The sequence below is a fragment of the Pinus tabuliformis genome, chromosome Q (assembly GCF_031772625.1).
Source record: "Pinus tabuliformis cultivar Carrire ecotype Pingquan chromosome Q, CPIR1, whole genome shotgun sequence".
Lineage (NCBI taxonomy): Eukaryota > Viridiplantae > Streptophyta > Pinopsida > Pinales > Pinaceae > Pinus > Pinus tabuliformis.
Window position 1 is genome coordinate 1,332,335,976 of NC_142296.1, and position 12,262 is coordinate 1,332,348,237.

Here is a 12,262-nt window from a genome sequence, read left to right on the forward strand (position 1 = left end):
AAGAAGAAAATTTTCTGGATTTTCACCTTTGAGGGTTTTTTCCCTAACTTGGAGCCTATAGTTGGTGTTCTTTTGTCTTCTGTGATCTTCATGATTTTATTATGGTAATTTCTTGATGAAAGAAGGAAATCATAATGATAATATAAATGTCAACAAACTCACAAGTAATTATCATGTAAAGAAAAATGTAATCTAAATCATAAACCTCATCATTTCTCAACAAGGCAAAATGGAATTATCAAACATTGCCCAAATGTTCATTCGCATCAAGGGTGGTTTGTGAGAACCCTTTTCCCCTTCCACAACTTTCACAATGGCCTCTTCCCCATTCATGACTCATGATGGCGCTTATGATTTTGGAGGGCTCAATTGGTGGCGAGGGAGTGACAATGGAAGCTAGAACAAAGCAAGTGGGCAGGAGAGACCAAGCACTTAATAAGGGAGCAAGAGGAAATTACCAAGTGGTCGCCATAGTGTAGAGTAAATAATCCTAGAGAAATAACAAACAAGTAGTGAAGTTGAGCATGCAAAGACGTTGCCATAGGCCCAAGTTGGTGGCTTTAATGAGCATGGAAGCCATATGTGAGTTAGAGGGAATGATGGCTGCCAAGTGGAGGGCATCATCATTCCTTCCTTGTTCAAGTTGCGTGAGTGGTACTGGTACTGACACCCAATTAAGAGAATTATATCATCTTATGTTAATTATTATTATTATTATTTTATTAAAAATTTAAAAATATAATAGAACATAAAAACTAAAAGAACTTTTAACTAAACTTAAATAATAATAACATAATATTTAACCTGTGTAATTCTAAATAATAGTATAATGCTAAATTACATAATTCATAAATTGTAAAATAGATTCAATCCAAAATTAAAAGTTAAAATCACTTACTTTGAAATAATTCTAAATTATAGTAAATTTGTATTGTTTTTTAGTAAACTTAACAGACTACATTTTCATTGTGTCCAATATATCACCCTAATCAAGAGGGAAAAGTAAACCCGTAACTTCACATTAAAAATACCTTAACAAAACACCCAATCACTGTCTATCCAAAACACCATAAACAATAAATTTATATTGTTGAAATTATTATTTATTTATATATTTAAATTAATATATAATTAAAATAATTAATAAAAATTTAAAATAAATATATAAATATTATATAATTTATATATAAATTTCTAATATATTAATTAATCTAACTATTATCTCATCATTCTTATTTTATCACATTCACTTTATTCTTATGCATATATAACCCATACACTTCTTTTAATAAAGTTATAAAACTTTACCAATTTCAGAAATAAACATGAAATTTATACGAGAGGCAAGAGTGGGTAGGAGGATTTCATTTTCAATATTGAAGTAATGTTAAATCATTACAATTTCAACAGAATAAAGAGTTAATTACCAACCGTTCATATGGATGGAATATTTGAACAATGAATTTTAACTTTCAAGCTCCTAACCATTCATAGTGTGAGATTTTTCCAAGTAATATAGTTATATTGGATGAATAAACAAGTTACTTCTTTCATTAATTTCAAAGGCAAAGACAATTTAAAAAAAATAAAAAAATAAAAATTATAATTCAAATTTTATAACATGGAAATTTAAAAATCAAAATAAAAATAGAAATTATAAGTGAGATTTTATAATATATTTTATAATATTAAAAATTATTTAATATTTTAATTATAAATTTATAATTTTTAAATATATTTAAATAATTGAATTTTATGTTATATTAAACTTTTAAATTTATATTAGAATTATTATTTGATTAAATAAATTGGTAGAAGAGTTGGGTTAATATTTTCATAGCATAAAGTTGAAAGGTTTAGAAGCTCACTATAACACTTAACTATAATCATTTATTTCAAAGATGATATATAAGTTTAAGTATGATGGATTTGAATGAAAGACATCATCGATTATATAACTCTACATAACTGCATAACATGGGTTTGCTAAATGAGTTATTTTTGGGAGTCATATATATATATATATATATATATATATATATATATATATATAGATATAGTTCTGTAAATTGTAGAAAATATATATAGTTCTGTAAATTGTAGAAAATTGTATTTTTTTTTTATAAAAACATGATTACATGGCTTTTTATTCATATCTCTAGAAAACCCCTTATAGACCCCCTTTAACCAACCCCAATACCATGAGAAATCTCGAGTGCAATGTGCTTACAACAATCTAAAATATAGATACATCATTTATCCATGGGTTCAAATATATAGAAAACGAGAGAGAGAGATGAGTGTGGTCAAACTTATTTAGTGTAAATATACGCTCAGGGCTCCATTTTGTAAGGTGACAAAGGTTTGAAACTCATGGTAGTCAAGAGGAGAGACCAAAAAAATCCAACCATGATAAAGGTTAGTATCCCCCAGACTAAGTGCAAAATTTGAGTGATTTGAAAGTTTAATACTTTTAGGTTGTGGTTTCTTAAACAATAAGCCAGTATTATAAATCACAAAAAAAAACCAACAAACTTATTAATTTATTAACACATAATAAATACTTGGTCTAATTAATAAAATATTTTGTTAATTAAGTAATCTTTCATATATGGATTTTGCATTTTCTACACTTTATAGATAATATTGAGAATATTCATGGTGCATTATCTTTATATGATTAGTTTATGGAATCTAACACTAATGACTTTTCACTTGTCCCATAACCATTTATTTGTGTTATATTACTTTTATTTAAAAGTGATTTTATTTTAGTCTAGATTCATGATTATGTTCTATCGACATCATGTTTAATAAAAGTGATTTTATTTTAGTCTAGATTCATCAGGTTTAATAAAAGTGATTTTATTTTAGTCTCGATTCATGACACATGATGTTTAATTCTTTGAAAAAGTTAATTGTCCTTCTCTCTTTTCACCTTTAATCTTGAGTTGCGATAAATTCATTCGATAATAAAAATAGTTGTATTCTCATTTCCATGTAACTTGAAAGTTCTAATGCTTTAAGTCATAGTCTCATCATGTTCCTAATAAGACATATCACCATATTTTTATTCTCGGAAACCAAAAAAGCCCACTTTGATTTTAGAGGCTCTCTTTTATAATTTCAAAATTGATTTCTTTGAGAGACTCCGTTGGCTAGTTCCCCACTCTTAAGATTTATAAATAACCAAGATACTTATTCCTTTTCTTCGTGAGATGTTTTAATTTCCTTATTAAATTTCCAAAAACATGTTTCCTAATAAAATAGTTAACAACAAATCCCTTAATAAAATAATTAACAGTGATCTCTTCCTTTTTCAAATCTTCTCACATTTATATAAAAACTCCGATGGCCAACATCCAGATTTACATAATAGATCGCAAAAATCTAATCAACCTTTTAACCCTATAACCATGAGACACCTGCAAGTGTAAGAAGTGGAAATGCCTCTCTACATCAACATGAATCTAATCAATCTTTTAACCCTGTAACCATGAGACACCTACCAGTGTATGAAGTGGAAATGCCTCTCTACATCAACCTACTCCATCTAGGAGACCTGTTACACCTACTAGTGTAAGAAGTGGAAATGCCTCTCTACATCAACCTACTCCATCTAGGAGACCTTTCGTTTCGTTAACTTACCCATTATTCTTCATCTCGTAAGGTGGGTTCTTTAATAATGCTTTGGTTTCTTCCTTTCATGTCATCCTTGGGATGTGTTTTTGCGATCCCCATGTTCCTTTAAATGGTATTGCTGGTTAACAAAGCAGAGAACTGCAGTGTAAAGTCTGGTCGAGGGGACGAAACTCTGACGGCCACTGAGAATTGTGGAACCTAGAGTTAAGATTTCCATGAAAGAAGAAATTCAGGAAACGCCGGCGTGGAGTGGAAGGTGGACCATAGTGGCGCACATGCAAGGACATGGAGTCATGACGATTCCCACTATAATTATGATTTGTAATACCTTTCATCCTCCAACCGCTCACAGATAACGACTGTACAACCCATTTCTACTGTGTTGTTTGTGCCCTTTTTTCAATACCGGTATCTCATACAATTTACTTCTCAAATCACATTATTCTACATGAATCTCAGTGTTTTGAGAGTATAAATTTATTAATTTCATTCGGATAGATCATGCTACTGCAGAGTGAAACTCAAAACATTTCGACTTGTTTTCACCCACCCTAATCCAATCTAATCAATCGATGGGTTAGATCGCTTTTTCATGCTGATAATGAAATGATTGTCTAGTTTCGCCGCCTTGTGTGTCTTTATTTGAGTGCGTGTTTATAGTATGACCAAGACCCACCTGCCGACTAAGATTCAACCTGTCTGCTCATTGCCATGGCTAGCCTGCTCTTTCTATCCACAACCCCATGGAGTTTTGTGTTCTTGAATTGCACAGGATCACAATTGACGTAAAATGGACGTTTCCTTGGACATCCTGATTCCCTCGTGCTCATACCCTACTCTTTTTGCAACTACTTCTTCACATCTGCGTGCATGACTTATGAGTCACCGATGATACAAAGTGATAGCCTTTTGGGTGCGAAGCATGATGGAATATTACTACCTACCTTTATTCATTTGAAAGGTGACGATTATCATTTTAGTGTTTCAATTTTATATTATTATTTCCGGTCCAGGCAAGACTCTATCTAGCAATACACAGTATTGAATACTTTAACTTTTTGGAAAACAAATAATTGTTTTTTAATATGGTTTACCTTTGAAATCCAATTATTTATTTATTGTTTAAAGTTATTTATTTTTCAATACGATAGATTATTTTTTTGAATATTTGATTGAATTATAATTTTGAAGTTTTTATTACCGTTTTTATATTTGCTTTAAATTTTTTTGCTACAATATTGAGATATAGTTACAATATTTATATTATGATTTTTAAATATTTGTGTACTGATTTTTCTTTATTAAATTTTATAAAAAAAATACCTAAAATTAAAATCCATGATTATAGTTTATACTAAAGTAAATATGGTATTTATCATAGTTACTACCCACCATAATTTAAGCAAATATTTACATAAAAAATGAATAGGAACAAGATGGAAATAAATATATATGATTTTTTATTATTAAATTTTATAACAAAAAACCTGAAATCAATGAAAATAGTTTATATTAACTTAAATATGGTATTTACCATAGTTACTACCCACCATAATTTAAGCAAATATTTACATAAAAAATGAATAAGAATAAGATGGATATATATATATATATATATATATATATATATATATAAAATAATTATTTTATAACATTTAAATTGTGTAGAATTTTAATTATGTGATAGTTTTTCAAAACATCCAATATATTGGGTGAATAATCTACATTTTATATATCATAAGTAAAATGATTAATTATTGTTTATGAAAAACCATCATATTATTGATGGATAAAGAATAGAAAAAGATAATTTGTTTTTGATAAAAATAATGAAATAAAAAGAAGAAAATAACTTATAAAATTTAGAAAAAAATTAGTTAATATAATTGGTTGCCTAGTTTTATTACATTCATTGATATTCTTCCACAGCACATGAATCTCTTCTTTGTAATACACAAAATATATAATGTGTTGTGTGATTTTGTTACATTCATTCATATTCTTCCACACCACATAAATCTCTTCCTTGTAATACAAGGAATCTCACATGATAAACAAAAAAAATCAAAATATATTTGAATTAACCCGCTCTAGTCTGATCAGGTAGTTGATATTTTGAATAGAAATACAAAGCAAAATTCATCAGAATAGTCGAACAATTCTATATCTAGTGATCAATAATTGTGAATGGGCAGTAAGATCTCTATCTTTATAGAGAGAAATCCAGAAGGTGGAGAGTAGTATAAGATCAATCACGTAAAAGAGGAAGTAGAGAAGTAGACCGCGGAAAAATTGAAAGTATAGAGAAGTAGATTCTGCGACACATGCGATGGTGATCATGTTAGAATGGCGAGGCAAAATGATAATGATAAAAAAATAAGGAACATATATTATTGTTGCTGGCACAATTATCACAATTATCCACCAAAGTATATGTATTATCAATTTTTTCTTTGTATAAAATTTTTTAACTAAATTTTTATAATTTTAATTGACACTCGATAACTATGCCATAACATATCTGTGGAGTTTGTGAAATAGTTATGTATATAAATATGATATGATACGATATAATATAATATGTTGTTATTTATATATGATGTTATTTATTTATATGGTATATTTGAATGGATATAAATACCATCAAATGCAAAAAAAAAATTGGAAAAAAATTAAGTCCAAATTATTTGGCAAAGACATAAACTAATTTTTGAAATTTTTAATTAACTCAAAACTTGTATTATTTTTATTCCAATTAGAAAAATTTCATAGTAAAGGTAGAAGTCTTTACACATGAAGAATTCGCTATCATCCAAGCTTTTGTATACCTGCCCTTTAATATGAAGAATTAACTACAAATTATTAAGCAAAGACATAAATTGATCTTTTAAATTTCTATTCAACTCAAAACTTGTATTATTTTTATTCCAATTAGAAAATTTTCATAGTAAAAGCATAAGTCTTTACACATGAAGGATTGACTATCATCCAAGATTTTGTATACCTACCTTTTAATATCAACATTTCATAGTAATAAATATTTATTTGGTTGTTTCTACGACTTTTTTAGTTTCAGTTGCATCTCCTAGACTTTGTTTTTAAACATTGCAATTAGAGACATGTTTTTAAACATTGCAATTAGGGAATGACAAAAAAGTGTAGAAGGAATGTGAGATTAATGAGGTTGAAGAATGTTTTGGGGAGGATAAAAGGGATTTTTACATTGACATTATAGGTGGATAGGGACAAAAATTTAGGTTGTGACTACATAGATCAATCATGGGCTCTTTTGGGGGATAATAATGTGACAAATGATACCATTGATTTAGGATTGCCCTTCTTCCAAAAGGAAGGCCTTATTGGATAGAAGATTTGCTTCATTATTGAGGATTCTAAGAATATGGAAGGAGGGGGATCTAGAGAAACAACGAAGGGTATCTTTGATACAATGGAATAACAAACTTAGCATATTATCTTTTCGAGGAGTATTAGCTCTTAAATTCGAAATAGTTAGGTAGGAGTCTCCCAAAATAGTTATGTCCTTGATACCTCGATGTTGAGATATGGTTAGTCCTAAGTAAAGTCCATATATCTCTACCTGATTATTATTTTTCTTAGTAAGACCCCATGAAAATTTGTCCACAATTGATCTTTTGAGATTTAGAAGAATCTTTCCCCCTCTTGCCACCCCTGTATTTGTATAATTTGTTAATAACATAATATTATCTACATAAATTAACAATAACAAAGAATAACTTCTTATATGCATATTTCCTTTATTCTTTATGATTCAAATTTTTAACTAATTTATATATAAGCCTAGAAGTAAAATAGAGAAGACATTTTTATTTAATTTCTATTCTACTCTTGATTTTGACTCATCCTTCTAATTTTATCATTTATTGGAATTCTTAATTTTACAATGAACTTTTCATATAATTAGAAAATAACTATTTTCCACTCTACCTGAATTCCTACTGTCTTCATTATTTTTAAAAGTTATTAGACAATGTATCATCATTTTTAGAAAAACTAAATAAGCATTAATAAATATTATTTTCCCATCTCTTTTTCAAAACATTGACAAGTTATAAGATGGACAATAGTTGAATTTTTAGGCCAAATGAAACCCAAGAAAAATCCCTCACAATTTTCACATTATTGGTCACCGCCTAGGCAAGAGTGTAGCATCATGTTAAGTGTCATGCCAAATTAATCACCACTATGTAATTGTGCATTTTACTAAACAAATTGTAATTAAGATATATATGAATGTGACATCCATTTAGTTGTATATGCAAATAATGTAAATATGATTTGAACATGTCCTACCAAAGTTACTACTTAGTAACTAAATTACAAGATTTTTTACTTTTTTTAGGAAAATATAAATTGTCAAACTTTGTCATATAAATATGAATACAATTGTGCTTTGTAAGGAAATTTTTATATAGTAATCATTTTCTGTTAAAGTACACATATGAAAAAATATATATTAATCTTCTTTGTATTATACTAATATTAGTTTAAATATTTCATAGTATGCTTTATATGTATCATGCTAACAACTTCTATATGCGAATTTTGTAGCAATATAATCCTTAGTTTCAATGGTCGGGACTACACTCCACTGTTTAATATTAAATGTAAAATAATTGTAGTATATGATGTAGTATTCGAATTTAAAGATTCACATATTAACATTGGCATTGATAATTAATATTATTATATAAATATTTTATATATAATCTATCATTTTTTTGTCATTTGTTTGAGTGTTAGTGGATATCAATGTTATTCCATGTGTTTAGGTGTTGGTGCAGTGTCATGTTTAGGTGTTAGTCCATGCAATTATGTGTGTTAACACTGTGTCATATGTTTGGGTGTTAATGTTTGTGTCATACATTTCACTACTAAAATGAGTTAGTGTTACATCTTTGAATGTTTCAATATTAACATCAATTAGTGTTTTATTACATATATGAGTGTTAATTAACACTGGGCAAGGTGTGACCATTAAGACATGTGATGGAATTGTGTCCTAGAAGGCCTTTTAACCTATTTTAAATAACATGACCATATCATTCAAGTAGTTCTAACACATTTCTTATGGTTGAACACATATGTTTGTGAAAGTAGGATGGACTTGGCCATAAAGATAATTTTTGAAATTGGGTATGTTAGTTTGTGCACATTTAAGTTTTAAATGTATGATTGGTAATTTGTTCCATGGCAATTGTATAAGTATAGGAATCCTCCCTAGGGGCATAATGGGGGTCAAAATATCCGTAGTAGATTAATAATAATGTAAATTATTCAATGAAAGGTGGATGAGGCCCACTATATTTCTTTTTTCTAAGTAATTTTAAATCTATTATGGAAACATATGGTACAAAGAGTTATAGGCATCAGAGTGACGCCATATAGTCAGCAAAATATCAAAAATTGAGCCGCCCATAAGGGGAAACCGGCCCAAGAAGCGTTTGAACGCTGCCTCGCAAGAGGAAACCAGCGTTGAGTTGTCAACAGTAAGCCAAAAAACTGAGCCGCCCACCAGGGGAAACTGACTCATACATAGATTAAGAACTAAATTAACTGCAGAGTTCAGCTTGGACACGCTTAGATACATAGGCGACCAAACCAGCATAAAGCGCAAAAGACTAGTCATGATGACGAGAAAAAACAGAGGCGCTAGATTCTATAGTCACCCGAGGGCGATTCCTCTTCAATTCTGCACCACCAACCTTCCTTATCATCCGGGTCTGGATCAGGAACCACTTGAGAGGTGTCATCCATCGCTACATGCTCGCCTGCAATTGTCCTGGTGTTCTGGAGCTGGCTAGAGCCGCTGTCCTCAGGAGCTGGGTCGAGAATCCTTTGAGGAGCGCCCTCCACCTCTACACTCTTGCCGGCAGTCGTCCCAGTGATCTGGAGCGGGCCAGAGCTGCTGTCGTCGGCCAGGCGAGAGGGATTGTTATCTACGGGCAGAGGAGCAGGTGGAACAGAAGGGGAGGCCTGCGGGTTGATAGGGGGCTCGGAGGACGGGGGAGAGGCGACGAAAGCAGGCCGAGGGTCAATGTACAGGTAAGAGGGGAGGGAGTCATTCCGCGAGGAGGGAGGGAGGCGACGAGCTTGCCCACTTCTACGAATATAGCGGTGAACATAATCACAGGGATTGCGAGCGGGGGGCGAGCTGGAGGAAGGGGAAGGGGAGGGATTAGGCCTAGAGCCCCCCCTGCGGCTTCTCATGCGGTGCCTTAGCCTAGGCATTGCAGCACAAAATTCGTGATCAACGACGGAGGAGGTAGGGGGGCCCGACAGAGGAAGATGGGGGTGAAATCTGAACAGTGCAGGGATGAATTGAGCGCAGAATTGGCTGTGCGAGTGGTGATATCCAGGGATAAAACTAATGCAGGAGGCCAGCGGGCATCGCTTTCCCACCGAGGTGCGAAGGCTGTGCAGTTCGGCTTCCGGCGAGCATCGAGAACCTACAGGCAGGAGCTGTCTCGACATGGAGACCGGCAGAGCATCACAAAACCAGATCAAAGCAACTGAGTTCATAATTGAGGACGGGGTAACAGGGGCCTGAGTTTTCATGCTGAGACGCTTGGTGTCTCGGCTTCCCCACCGAATTAAATGTTGCATAGGGTGACTGTCCGTCATCTTAATTATACCAGAGATGTGTATCTGCATTGCGCCGGTGAACCATTGGGCTTGCCACGCGCCTGTCTGCCCGTTCGTAACCTCCATCACTTCAATGGTCACCCGCATCCGGGGTGAAGTTATCCTGATGCACCAGCTGAGTGCATTCCTGAAGGAGTTTTCTATCATTGAGATCGGAGAGGGGTCCTGCAGAGACGGTCTGAGGGTACATTACCCCTTTGTTGGCTAGCAGATCTGCCACTTTGTTGCCAGATCTTCTAGTGTGCTTGAGGTAGATGGCTCTGCGCTCTTGCAACCATTCAGCGATGAGTTCCAATCATGCCATGAGCCTCCAACTATCCACCACTCTTGAAGGAGGGGAGCCTGAGAGGATCTTACTGATCATGTTGATTATGATTTGGGAGTCACCCTCAATCTCGATAGGGAAAAAATTATGGAGCTGGGCTAGCTGCATACCTTGCCATAGACCTTCTAGCTCCGTAGAGTTGTTGGTGTCCCATCCCATAGAGCCATAGTAAACAAGCACGGGGTCCCCTTTATGGTTGCGAAAGATACCCCAAAACCCGCCTCCCCGGGATTGCCTTTGGAGGCTCCGTCAAAGTTGAGATTTATGACCCCCTCTGGGGGTGAGACCCATTTTACATTAGAGTTTTCCTTTGGGACTCTTCGTCTCATTGACTCAGGATTCAGATTGAGCTTGAGCTGCCAATTGTTCCAAACTTGTTGCTCCTGGGGCAGAGTAGGGCATTCTTCCTTCTGCCAATTGTGTAGCGCCAATGTTTCCTGAAGATTACTGCAGTAGTTGAGCCAGAGGATTTCCAGAGGGGTAGACTGGTTCTTGAAGATTCATTTATTCCTCTCCTTCCAGATATGCCATAATAGGAGACCTGGAATGTGCTCCGAGAGAGAGTTAAGCATATTGCTCCGGTAGGGTGCCGCTGGCCAATTCCAAATGATAGTGTTTAAGTCCTCGGACTGTCGACCATCCCGTTTGCACTTGGAGCTGACCCTTTCCCAGAAGAAGGCAGCCAGGGGGCAAGTCAGCATAAGGTGTTGAATGGTCTCCTCTTGATTGTTACAGTTGGGAAATCGGGAAGGTCCAGTGAAGCCTCTTTTCATTAAATTATCCCAAGTGAGTATTTTCTTATGACAGAGCAACCACAGGAACGAGGAAACCTTGGGCCAGAGCTGTGGTGACCACAACACTTTCCAGATGGGGTCAGGGGGATCGAGAGTTTGGGTCATCAGGGCATAGGCTTCCTGAGTGGTGAATTTGCCTTTGGGAGAGTGGCCCCAGCGAAGGATATCCTGCTTATCCGAGTATCTGATTTTCCTGCTGCTTAGTTCTGCATCCAACGCTATATGGGTCTGAACTTGCTAGTTGTTTAAGGATCTTGCAGCCGATTTCCAACTTCAATACCCCTGATCAAGGTTTTCCTCCCAGAATTGGTGAACCGTGGCTTCCAGAGGAGCGATCAAATCATACTGGATGGGCAGATTGATGGTTGAGAGGAGCTTGGGTTGCTGATGCCACGAGTCTATCCAGAACCTAGCTGTGCGACCATTACAGACCTCCCAGAAGCTATGTTCCTGAATAAGTAGACGATGTTGTTTGGCAACGTTCCAGATCAGAGAGCCTGCTTCTACAGTAGACATTCAAATGAGCTCTAAGTGGGGTCTATGGTTGGCATATTTGGCATTCCAAAGTTTCGCCCATGGGGAGGAAGGGGAGGATAGCCATAGCCACCAGATCTTAGCCCCCATGATCGCGTTGCTATGTTGAGGGTCACAGAGTCCTAGCCCCCCCCAGCTTTGGCTTGCATATCGTATTCCACTTGACCAAGGCCCATTTTCTGCTCTTCCCAGATGCTCCCCACAGGAAGTTGCGCTGAAGAGATTTTATTTGATTGAGGACCCATTTCAGGGTTGCAAGGATGGAGAAGAGATATAGAGGTAA